Source organism: Osmerus mordax, chromosome 15 (assembly GCF_038355195.1).
Source record: "Osmerus mordax isolate fOsmMor3 chromosome 15, fOsmMor3.pri, whole genome shotgun sequence".
NCBI lineage: Eukaryota > Metazoa > Chordata > Actinopteri > Osmeriformes > Osmeridae > Osmerus > Osmerus mordax.
Genome location: NC_090064.1, coordinates 880,047 through 891,633, shown reverse-complemented (window position 1 = coordinate 891,633; position 11,587 = coordinate 880,047). Strand labels below are relative to the sequence as shown.

The 11,587-nt window shown below is 45.6% G+C and overlaps 1 pseudogene; it reads right to left on the bottom strand.

Annotated features, from left to right (window-relative positions):
- Positions 1 to 9,719: 9,719 nt before the first annotated feature.
- Positions 9,720 to 11,379, bottom strand: LOC136957946 (piggyBac transposable element-derived protein 4-like; annotated as a pseudogene).
- Between the last annotated feature and the right edge of the window lie 208 nt (positions 11,380 to 11,587).

Sequence of the window (11,587 nt, the reverse complement as noted above, 5' to 3'; positions counted from 1 at the left end):
CCCTCTGTTCGCTGATTGGACCGGTAAAAAGTTTACCGGAGACATCCGACCAATATACCGCAAGCCCAGACACAGTACAGAAGCACAATGAAAATTGAGCGGAAGTACGTAGGAGGGCAGAGCCAGGCTAATAACAACTCAACAGCACAGCCGTTTTAGCAGAGAATGTCTAATATGGGGAGAACTGCCACTCTCGGGAAACTTCCGGCTTCTGAACTGGTTGCAACTGGTTTCCACTCTAGTTCCATATGAGGGCGCTAACGGTCGAGTGCAGAATGAATGGAGGTCTATGGAGCTATACATTTATGCATTTAGCAGACACTTTTATCCAAAGCAACTTCCAAGAGAGAGCTTTACAAAAGAGCATAGGTCACTGATCATAACGAGATAGCCCCAAACATTGCGAGCAGCCAAAACATGAAGCATACATTGTGAAAAACCAAATAAGTGCCAAAGGGAAGAACCATAAGAGCATGCAGTTAAACAAGTTACAATTAAACAACATGAAACTCAAAAATTGCAAGAGTGTACTTGTAGAAAAACAATCAACAGTAAAATATTTCACAGCGAGTACAAGAATTTAAAACCGTTACAACTAACCAACCAAGCAGCAAGTCTCTCAATACGAGTCATTGTGATCCTGGAGGAAACTAACATCTGGTCCAGCTAAGCATTCCTAAGTGCCGTTGTACTCCTGGAACAAGTGCGTCTTGAGCCTTTTCTTGAAGGTGGGGAGACAGTCAGTGTCCCTGATGGAGGTGGGGAGTTGATTCCACCATTGGGGGGCCAGACAAGAGAATAGCTTGTGTTGGGACCGGGCGCTCTTGAGCGGTGGGACCACCAGACGGTTGTCAGAAGAAGACCGTAGGTGGTGTGGGGGGGTGTAAGGCTGGAGGAGAGATTTGATGTAGTCGGGTGCAGTCCCGTTCACCGCTCGGAAGGTCAGTACCAGAGTCTTGAATCTGATACGGGCCGTGATGGGAAGCCAGTGGAGGGAGATGAGGAGCGGGGTAACATGGGAGCGTCTGGGTAGATTGAAGACCAGACGGGCCGCTGCGTTCTGAATCCTCTGGAGAGGGCGGGTTGCGCATGCTGGGAGACCGGCGAGCAGCGAGTTGCAGTAGTCCAACTTTGAGAGGACAAGTGCTTGGACTAGCAGCTAGGTGGAATGCTCAGGCAGGTATCCCCTGATCTTCCGGATGTTGTAGAGGGTGAATCTACAACACCCCTCATACCCCTCAAAATCCTCTTTTCTCAGGTTATCATTTTTTGTCGAGTAATTTGAATGTTGAATTCGAAAGGTTGTTAGATTTTTTCAAGTCGCCTTTTTGTTCTAAATAGCCTTTTAAAATGTCAATGACGTCATACACATTGTACGGCCAGAGAAACTGCTTCACGGCTAGCTCTGGTCACTTCCATTTTTCTCTCGAGGCATTGACAACACAGCTGACAGGGGAGGCACTCCCTGGCAATACACATGCTAGAAAAAGTTTGGGTTTGCTAATGTTGTTCATGGTCTGACATTCTGGTTCTGCTTCGGATACCATCAAGCGGGATCTCTGGTCGTAGTCAGTCCTTTACTAACCAATCAGCATTCGTTCGTTAACACGCTAGCGTGTTATGGGCAACAACAACTTACCCTGTAAGAAATCGAAAGGACACAAGTACTCGTTCATTCAACTTTCGACCTGTAATCCATGTTGAACATGCAAAAACTACAATCAAATCCGAGATTTCTCAACGACAATCAGGTGAAAGAGACCAATTTAGCCGTTTAGCTCCATAGATTTTTATGATGTATGATGTCCAGGGAGTCAGGTGGCTGAGCGGTTAGGGAATCAGGCTAGTAATCTGAAGGTTGCCAGTTAGATTCCCTGTGCCAAATGATGTTGTGTCCTTGGGCAAAGCACTTCACCCTACTTGCCTCGGGGGGAATGTTCCTGTACTTACTGTAAGTCCCTCTGGATAAGAGCGTCTACTAAATGACTAAATGTAAATGGATAGACTCCCATTCATTTTGCACTCGACCGTGATCACTCCCAGTGGAACTCTTGTGGAACTGCAACAACATTCGGAACAATGGGGAGTGGACAGGCACACCGTAAATGGGCCCTGCTTTTTAGCCACCACGTCGGCCTCCCGCATTTGTTTTTGCATGCGCACACCCCTGCTTTCGTCCTTGGCCCATATATCATTGCCCCGAAGGAATACATTCTTCTTTGAGACAAGTTTTTTGTATAAATCTGATATAAAAGGAGGAGTAAAAAAAGTTTAACCGACACCTTCTTCCTATAAAATGACACAATTACACAGTTAACGTTAGCTAATTGCTGCAACAACAACAAAAAATGGGGAAGTAATATTAATTGGTAAACTCCAAACTTACCTCCAAATAGCAGGACTTTAGCAGCCACTGTCTTCTCTGGTTCTTTTCTCCTGACATTTTATTTCAATCCAGCTATCGTCTTCAAGGTCAGGCTGGGATGTCACTTGACTGAATTGGTCGGAATTACCAAGAATGACCGATGTACTTTCCACTTTTAGTGTTTTCTTAAATAAGTAATAAATGGCGAATTGGAACGACATTGTGTGCTGCTAACCTGCATCCACGTGAGTAAACTAGGATGCAATGAACGAGTACTGTCTGCAGCTCTGATTGGCTGGAAGTGAGCAACAAAACTGCTACACTTGTTTGGTCAGAGACTAGGCGCCGATCTATAGACCATTTATCACCCTACGTCACACAACGTCAAGCAGGCTCAACTGCGCATGTCGGTGGAAAAAGACGAACTTCTCCCGGGTATATACACTTGGAGTGTCGAGTGCAGGGTTTGCCATTAACTTTTTGAGGCACTTGTCATTTGGACAAGAACATTTACGTTTGACTTTTCCATGCACAAAAGTCACTTGTCCCCCCAGACTGTTAAATAGCTTGACGAGTGAAACGGGCAAACCTAGCCTGGCTAATGGAGGTCGCTTTCTCAGGCAAATGATGAATGAAACAGGCTTGGTTAAAGAAATCCGAGATGCTGGTTATCTTCAATAAGCACGTATCTACAAAAGGCAGTCCTCCCTGACGTTTTTGGTGTAGAATGGAGTGAAATACAACATTGCAGTGTGCACACTGCCAGTGAGCGACCCGAGTCTGACTGAGGCTAACGTCAAAACAGTGTAACGGGGACGCAGTATCACTCAGATTGTCAGTATTACACAAATCACAAAAATAATCGGACCAGCTGGCTAAAAGCAGAATTCCCATATCCCTTGAAAGCTGCCCTTCTCGACTTTTTTGGTGTAGAATTGACTGTAAAAAAATTATTATGAACTTTGTGACATGATGTGAAGACATGGCTGCCGCCAAAGACTATGCGGTCTACCGAGCGACATTCTCACTCAAATTTCAAGACTTTGGTGACCCAAATAAAAATTCTGATGTGACAGATCGATGGGGAATTGCTTTCTCTCTTAAAGGCTGTCCTCCTCAACCTTTTTGTTTTTTTTAAATCTAACTGTTTGTATAATCTGTGTAATTCTCTAGCCGTTATAAAGGCCACCTTGTTAGAAAAGTTAAAGATGTAACTGTTATCCTGTAATAAGAATGATTCTGTGTTCAGCATTCCTTGTCAGTAGAGAGCCCTCTCCCAACATGAACTCTGGGTAACACTAGGCTTACGTAAACAAACTGACCTAGGCTGACCATTATCTTACCAGAGGTGCAATAAATGTGTTAACCTTATATTTACATTTAGTCATTTAGCAGACGCTCTTATCCAGAGCGACTTACAGTAGGTACAGGGACATTCCCCCGAGGCAAGCAGGGTGAAGTGCCTTGCCCAAGGACACAACGTCAGTTGGCGTGACCGGGAATCGAACTGGCAACCTTCGGATTACTAGCCCGATTCCCTCACCGCTCAGCCAACAGACTCCCATATCTGTGCTGAGTGAATCATATGGTCAAGCCTAGGGTCAGAGAACTCTGTAAGTTTCCACGCACACACGCGCGCCAGGTCTATGCAAGGAGCCAATGAAGAAGAGCCATGGGACATTTGCATGCCTTTGTTTTAACCAATGACTGTCAAGAGCGGTTCTGTTTAAATAGGTAGCTAGCACAACATGCTAGCAGACAAACTTGTAGCACAATGGCGTGTGATGTTTTTGTCTCCTTGTGGGCCGGCCGCAAGCAATAAAGCTTTCTTAAACTTGTTCAACTGTGCAATGCTTGATAGATTAATATTCCTGACACACCTTTTCCCGGTTTTCTTCCACCATGCTGCGCGCGCATCTTGAATGTTTACAAACAAATAATTGGTCTATTCAAAACAAACGACTGTTTTATACAGTAAAAAAAGAGACTTTTATACAGTCTGTGATTCATAATAATCATGACATCAAAACAAAAACGTAACCCTCACGCTCTCCTCATTGTCTATGCAGCTTGAACTGTATTTCTTTGTCCTTCACGCTGTCTCCGGGTCATTGTGACCCACAGCGTGGGCATAAAAAAACTTTATTTTATTACTATGAAAAGTTGTCAAAAGACAGCTGTGGGTCACAAGGAACCGGAGACAGTGCAAGGGTGACGTGATTGTCAACGCAGATGATGCAGTGTCTAACAAAAAAGCAGAGACAGCACAAAGAGTAAGCATCTCCCTGGTGGTCTAGTGGCTAGGCTGCAGGGCTGTCACCTCCGTGGCCTGGGTTCGCTTCCTGGTAAGGGCAAATCTGATTTGTTTTTATTTTGACAGATAATGTTTCACTTTTATTTTTGTATTACGAAAGGTTGTCAGCACGAGAGTGGCGTAACAGACTAGGGAGGTATTCGTCGTAGCTCGCTAAGCGGTTTAGCGAGCAAATTTTCAGGCTAAGATAAAAAACGCCCCTCTTTTTGGTTTGTGGAAGCAACTTTCGATAAATCACCATAGTAACATCAATTAGCACTAACCTGCTCCAGAGCAGGCTTACGTAAGTCTAGCTGGATAAGCTAGCCACACCCCCGGAAAATAACATGGCAGCTCCCTTTTTGAGAGACCCAGTTGACCAAGGAGCTATATTATAGTTCGATTACCTTTCCATACCAATACAGTTCTTCGCGATCGCCAAGATCCTTTATTTCACACGGATGAGTTCTTGTTGATCGATATCGATTCAGCCGACAAGGACTCATTTATTTGCAAGACCTTCTCGGGCCGTACATTGCAAATATCACACACCGCAGCAAGCTTAATGCTTTATTATGAGCTCATGCTGCTGTATGTGAATATGTAACGCTACGTTTTAGGAAATGTCTTGTGTTATCTGTTGTGCCTGTGCTTTTTATATGTTTCACTGTGGGAGAGTGGGAAACGTCATATCGATTCCTTTTTATATCTTGACATGTGAAGAAATTGACAATAAAGCTACTTGAAACTTCAACTGTGCTTCAGACTCTGCATAGCCTTGAGGTTTTTTGCGTCAGGTATAGGCTACATTTTTATACAGTATAGGCGATGCAGAAAACATTGGCAAAGCCGCAGCATGCGTTGCTGTTAGAAAAGTGTACTTGGCGCTTAACCAGCTGATGAATCAATTCATCATATTCCCTGGCCATGTCCCAGTCAATGAAATCAAAGAGGGATTTACACATAGGCCTGCATGCATATACACATATACAGTTAGGTCCATAAGTATTTGGACATTGACACAATTTTCATCATTTTGGCTCTGTATACCACCACAATGGATTTGAAATGAAGCAATCAAAATGTGCTGTAAGTGCAGACTTTCAGCTTTAATTTCAGGGTATTTACATCCAAATCAGGTGAACGGTGTAGGAATTACAATACATTTTATATGTGCCCCCCCCCTTTTTAAGGGACCAAAAGTAATTGGACAATTGGCTGCTCAGCTGTTCCATGGCCAGGTGTATGTTATTCCCTCATAAAGGGAGTTCGTTATTTCATTGACAAGGAGCAGATAAAAGGTCTAAAGTTCATTTCAAGTATGGTATTTGTGTTTGGAATCTGTTGCTGTCAACTCTCAATATGAAGTCCAAAGAGCTGTCACCATCAGTGAAGCAAGCCATCGTTAGGCTGAAAAATCAAAACAAACCTATCAGAGAGATAGCAAAAACATTAGGTGTGGCCAAATCAACTGTTTGGTACATTCTTAAAAAGAAAGAACGCACTGGTGAGCTCAGCAACACCAAAAGACCCGGAAGACCACGGAAAACACCTGTGGTGGATGACAGAAGAATTCTTTCCCTGGTGAAGAAAAACCCCTTCACAACAGTTGGCCAGATCAAGAACACTCTCCAGGAGGTAGGCGTATCTGTGTCAAAGTCAACAATTAAGAGAAGACTTCACCAGAGTAAATACAGAGGGTTCACCACAAGATGTAAACCATTGGTGAGTCTCAAAAACAGGAAGACCAGATTAGAGTTTGCCAAAAAACATCTAAAAGAGCCTGTACAGTTCTGGAACAACATCCTATGGACAGATGAGACCAAGATCAACTTGTACCAGAATGATGGGAAGAGAAGAGTATGGAGAAAGGAAGGAACTGCTCATGATCCAAAGCATACCACCTCATCAGTGAAGCATGGTGGAGGTAGTGTTATGGCATGGGCATGTACGGCTGCCAATGGAACTGGTTCCCTTGTATTTATCGATGATGTGACTGCTGACAAAAGCAGTAGGATGGATTCTGAAGTGTTTCGGGCAATATTATCTGCTCAGATTCAGCCAAATGCTTCAGAACTCATAGGACGGCGCTTCACAGTGCAGATGGACAATGACCCGAAGCATACTGCGAAAGCAACCAAAGAGTTTTTAAGGCAAAGAAGTGGAATGTTCTGCAATGGCCAAGTCAATCACCTGACCTTAATCCAATTGAGCATGCATTTCACTTGCTAAAGACAAAACTGAAGGGAAAATGCCCCAAGAACAAGCAGGAACTGAAGACAGTTGCAGTAGAGGCCTGGCAGAGCATCACCAGGGACGAAACCCAGCGTCTGGTGATGTCTATGGGTTCCAGATTTCAGGCTGTCATTGACTGCAAAGGATTTGCAACCAAGTATTAAAAGTGACAATTAGATTTATGATTATGTTAGTTTGTCCAATTATTTTTGGTCCCTTAAAAAGGGGGGGGCCACATATAAAATGTGTTGTAATTCCTACACCGTTCACCTGATTTGGATGTAAATACCCTGAAATTAAAGCTGAAAGTCTGCACTTAAAGCACATCTTGATTGTTTCATTTCAAATCCATTGTGGTGGTATACAGAGCCAAAATGCTGAAAATTGTGTCAATGTCCAAATACTTATGGACCTAACTGTATAGTACATGATATGAGCACAGTAGCCTACATATATCCTCATAAGTGTCTATGAATTCGTATCAATTAGACACTCTTTGGCCTTGTTTTTATCTAGCCTACTTATTCTGAAAGAGTTGAGATCATTATTTTCGCAAGCAAGATCTCATTCGATTATTAATTTCCATTAAGCCTACTGCCAGCAGGCACATTTAAAGAAATGTGATCTGATTGATTGGGGTAATGAGGCACTTAAGATGAGCCTATACATTTCCCCAAAACTTTCGCATTTAGCTTATCGGCAATTTTTTGCAAAGCTGCTTGTTTTGCTCTGGCAGCGGTTTGACTTAGCCATGATAATATGCTTATTGTCTTCGTAGAGACTCATTATAATAGTTTGCTCGGATGGCAAGAATAGCATATCACCGCTCTCTCTTTCATCTTTTCCGCCATCATACCGTTAGAAAATCACAGTTTTGGTGATCGACCTTTCCTGCCTTTTGAAGTAGGACGTGCATGTGCAATTTCCCTGATAAGTTTAGCCTGATTGAAATTAACCACATGATTTGGATGCGGATCAGCCATTGACAAACTGATATTTGCTGTTCTCACTCATCTCGCTAATGTTAATGGGCTAAAGGGACAATTGATTAACTTAGCTTCAACCCTTACGACGAACGGGGCCATGGTATGGTTAGTCACAACGACTAGGATACAGCGCGAGAGTGGCCTAATAGGCTAGGCAGACAAGGAAGGAAAGAAATAAAAAGTTTCACTTAATTTTTTTATTATGAAAAAGTTGTCACAACGTCACATTGACTCACCACGAACCCGAAATGGCATGAGAGTGGCGTGATAGACTAGGCAGACAATACAAGGAATAAAATGAAATTTTCACTTTATTTTTTGTATCATGAAAAGTTGTCACACCATGCATGACACCGTGCTTCACAACGACCCGCAGACAGCACTAGGGATAACCCTCCCGCCCGCCGTCCTGATAAATCGTCTATACATCCCATGCATGTGGTGGTAGCAGCACTGTGTGACTTGAGCAAAGCCCTCTTCTGCACTCGACTAGGTTGTTCAGTCTTCTGCACATACCCCCGCCGGTCGTCCAGGGTCGACGGGAACCTCTCCTTGGCCGAAGCCCAGCTCGGTGGGGCATGTGGGGCAGTACACATGGGAACAAGATTTGCAGACATGCCTCTCACACCCTACGACAAACGGTGAACGTTTTACGGTCCTTCTTCACCGGGCAGACTTGGGCTGAATCCCAATACTCCCCCTTACCCCTTCCCCCTAGCCCTTACTTTTGCGCGTTCACGTGAGAGCTAGTGGTGTCCCAATACTCTTTTTGAGCTAGGGGTAGTGTGACAAGAGGGCCTTGTCAGCCATAGGCCTGGCAGCCCGTTGGCCTCGTTACAGGAGCAAAGCCTCAACGAGGCACACCTGTTCCTCATCTACCTCACGCCTGGTGAGTACAAAAGGTGACAAACAGGGGCAATATGGGGGTTGACATGGTTTTGTGCTACACAGACTCGCAGTAGGAGAAACGAGACCAACCACATGACCCAGGAGGGCTGAAGGAAGAGACCCTGGGAGAACAAGAAACACGCCGGCGTAACTCAGTTTTTGTTAATGTTTTTTTGTTTTGTACCAAAAGGTGCTATTAAAACCCTTTGGCGTACCTTCTCTCTTGGAGTCTGTCTCCGTGCTTCATAGTAGGGATAAGGCGAAGGGGTATACACCCCTTAAAACCAAGATCGGGAGCTTACTTGAAACCTAGGGCTATGTGAATACTGCACGACCGGCAATAATGGCGGCCAGATCATCCAGAGAGTCCGATAAATGTAATATTTTCGGCTTAATTAATTGATAAAAAAATGATGACAGTCTTGTTTTGTGCTATACACAGTCCTGTACATATATATTTGCAACCATTTTCCTAATTGAAACGTTTCAAAAAATCGCTAGTTTGCTACTCTAATGTTACAGTGCTGATTTGCACAACAGTCCCGCATATCTCTGACTAGCATGTCTACAGTTTTAAGTAAACTCCATTAGCAGCGAATTTTGTTTGATATCAGTGCATAACACTACTTGCTTTGGAGATATCGATACGTGCTAGATGACGTACCCGTAACCAAGTGGCGTCCCATTTCTTAGGGATATGTAGCCCTTACCCTTCAGTTTTGAGTGCCAAGGGCTAGGGGTAAGGGGTAGGGGTAAGGGATAGTATTGGGATTCGGCCTTGACATCTCTTCCTCTTACTGGCGGGGACCGGTGAGGTCGGTCCTGCCGATGAGGAGGCGGCGGCGGCTGTGGCGCCATCTTCTTCGGGTTGCCGTTGAGGAGGTGGATCGCGATTGCTGGCCATCCGAAGATCTTTCACAACTGCAGCAGCAGCTTCCGTGCGGAGCAGACATCATCTTCTTTTGATCAGCGGGGTCACGAGGGCCCTTCCGAGCTGCTTGAGGAAAAACCGCCTCTTGTTGCGCTTACGCGGCATCCAGTTGGGGTTGACCTCTCTCCATACACAAAGGCGTTGTAGGAGGAGACGTCAACAATGTTGCTGAAGATGACGAGGGGCCAGCGGGCCGTCTTTCTTTTACAGCTGTAGGCCGTGATGACCTAATCCAGATTGTCGACACCTCCTTTGTTGCGGTTGTAGTCTAGGACGATGGTCGGGTTGCCATCGTTTCTGTCACTGATTTCAGCGTCTGTGTGGCGTGTGCCCATGAGTAAAACGGTCTTATTTTTCTTCGCGAGGTAGGAAACTAGAGTGGTGGTGGGAGTAAAGGCGAACAGCGACGACAGCACCCGTCGCCTCTTCGTCACTAGCAGCTCGGACGGGAGCTCGGTCCTGTTCTTTCGCACCGTGTCAACCATGGTCATGTTTCTCGTCGTCATCAGCTCTCTTACGAGTTCGTAAGAGTTGAAGAAATTGTCATACGTGACATTGCGATCCTTCAGGCCCTCTGTCATGTCAAGCATGACGCGCATCCACTGGTTCTTCTCCGGGACTCCGTCCATTGGCTTCCCGGTTTAGACTTGCATCTTCCAAGCGTAGCTTGATTTAGCATTGCACACTACCCACGACAATGTCGTATTTCGCCGGTTTGCTTGGCATGTACTGCTTGAAAGGACACCGTCCTCTGAACGCGAGCAATTGTTCATCCACGGTCACTTCGGGCCCTGGGTCGTAGAGGCGTGGTAATCTCTCTACCCACATATCCCAGACCTTTCTTATCGCCGCCAACTTGTCCGTCGCGCGTCTCGCCGCTCGTGTCCCACGATCGACAAATCGTATCAACGTCGAATAGGTGTAGAAGAGTTTCGGCTGCATGGTAGCGTGGAAAATTGCTCTGCCGCTTTGCGCGTCCCATAGACTGGCGGCCGCTTTGCCTCTGGACTTCTACACCCTTGCCAGGATTAGCAGCCCTATGTAGGCACATAGGTCAGTGGCGTCCATGGCTTTCCACTCCTCTCCGTGTTTCAGATAGCCTTCCCGATTTGTCACGTCCAAGATTACTCTTTTGATTTGTGGCGTGACAAAGAGTAAAAACGTGGAGACGATGCTGTGAGCGTGGGAAACAGCGTAAGCTGTGTGTCCTCTGGGGGTCCTCTCCGTGCTGTCATGTTGCGACAGCAGCCTCGGATTCCTCCGATACGCAACCCAATACCATTTTGCTGTTTTTCGACACGAAAGTATCTCTGTCGATTAGAGGGGCTTGGTCGGCGGCGGCCTCGTCATCGTTGACTGCGTTGTACTCTTGCCCGTCTTCTTCTTCCTCTTCTGACACATGCTCCGCGTACTCTTGCCCGTCTTCTTCCTCTTCTGCCACATGCTTCGCGTACTCTTCCCCCTCTTCTTTTTCTGACACATCCTCGGCCTCCTCTTCAGACTTACTTTGCTCGATATTGGCAAACATCTGCTGTAGAACTTGCAGCGCACTGAAGCGCACTCTCGGCCATGGGGTTGGCCGAGCAGTCCGGCTGCGGATTCGCTGACCGTCGGATCGTCGAATCGTAAAGGCCGTGTTTGGACTAAATAAAGTTGATAAGACGAGGTGTTTGATGCGCATCGATTTGATTTGTCTCCCGTCGTTCCAACCTTATCAATTTGATTTAGTCCAACGACGCCTGGTCTAATTCGAAGGCCAGCGATCCCTCTCGGCCGTGGGGTTGGCAGAGCGGTCGGGCTGAGGGTTGGCTGACGCCAGACGTAATCAAACTTATCATGATTTCAACACACAACCTTATCAGTCTAATTTAGGTCAATGTCACCTGTCT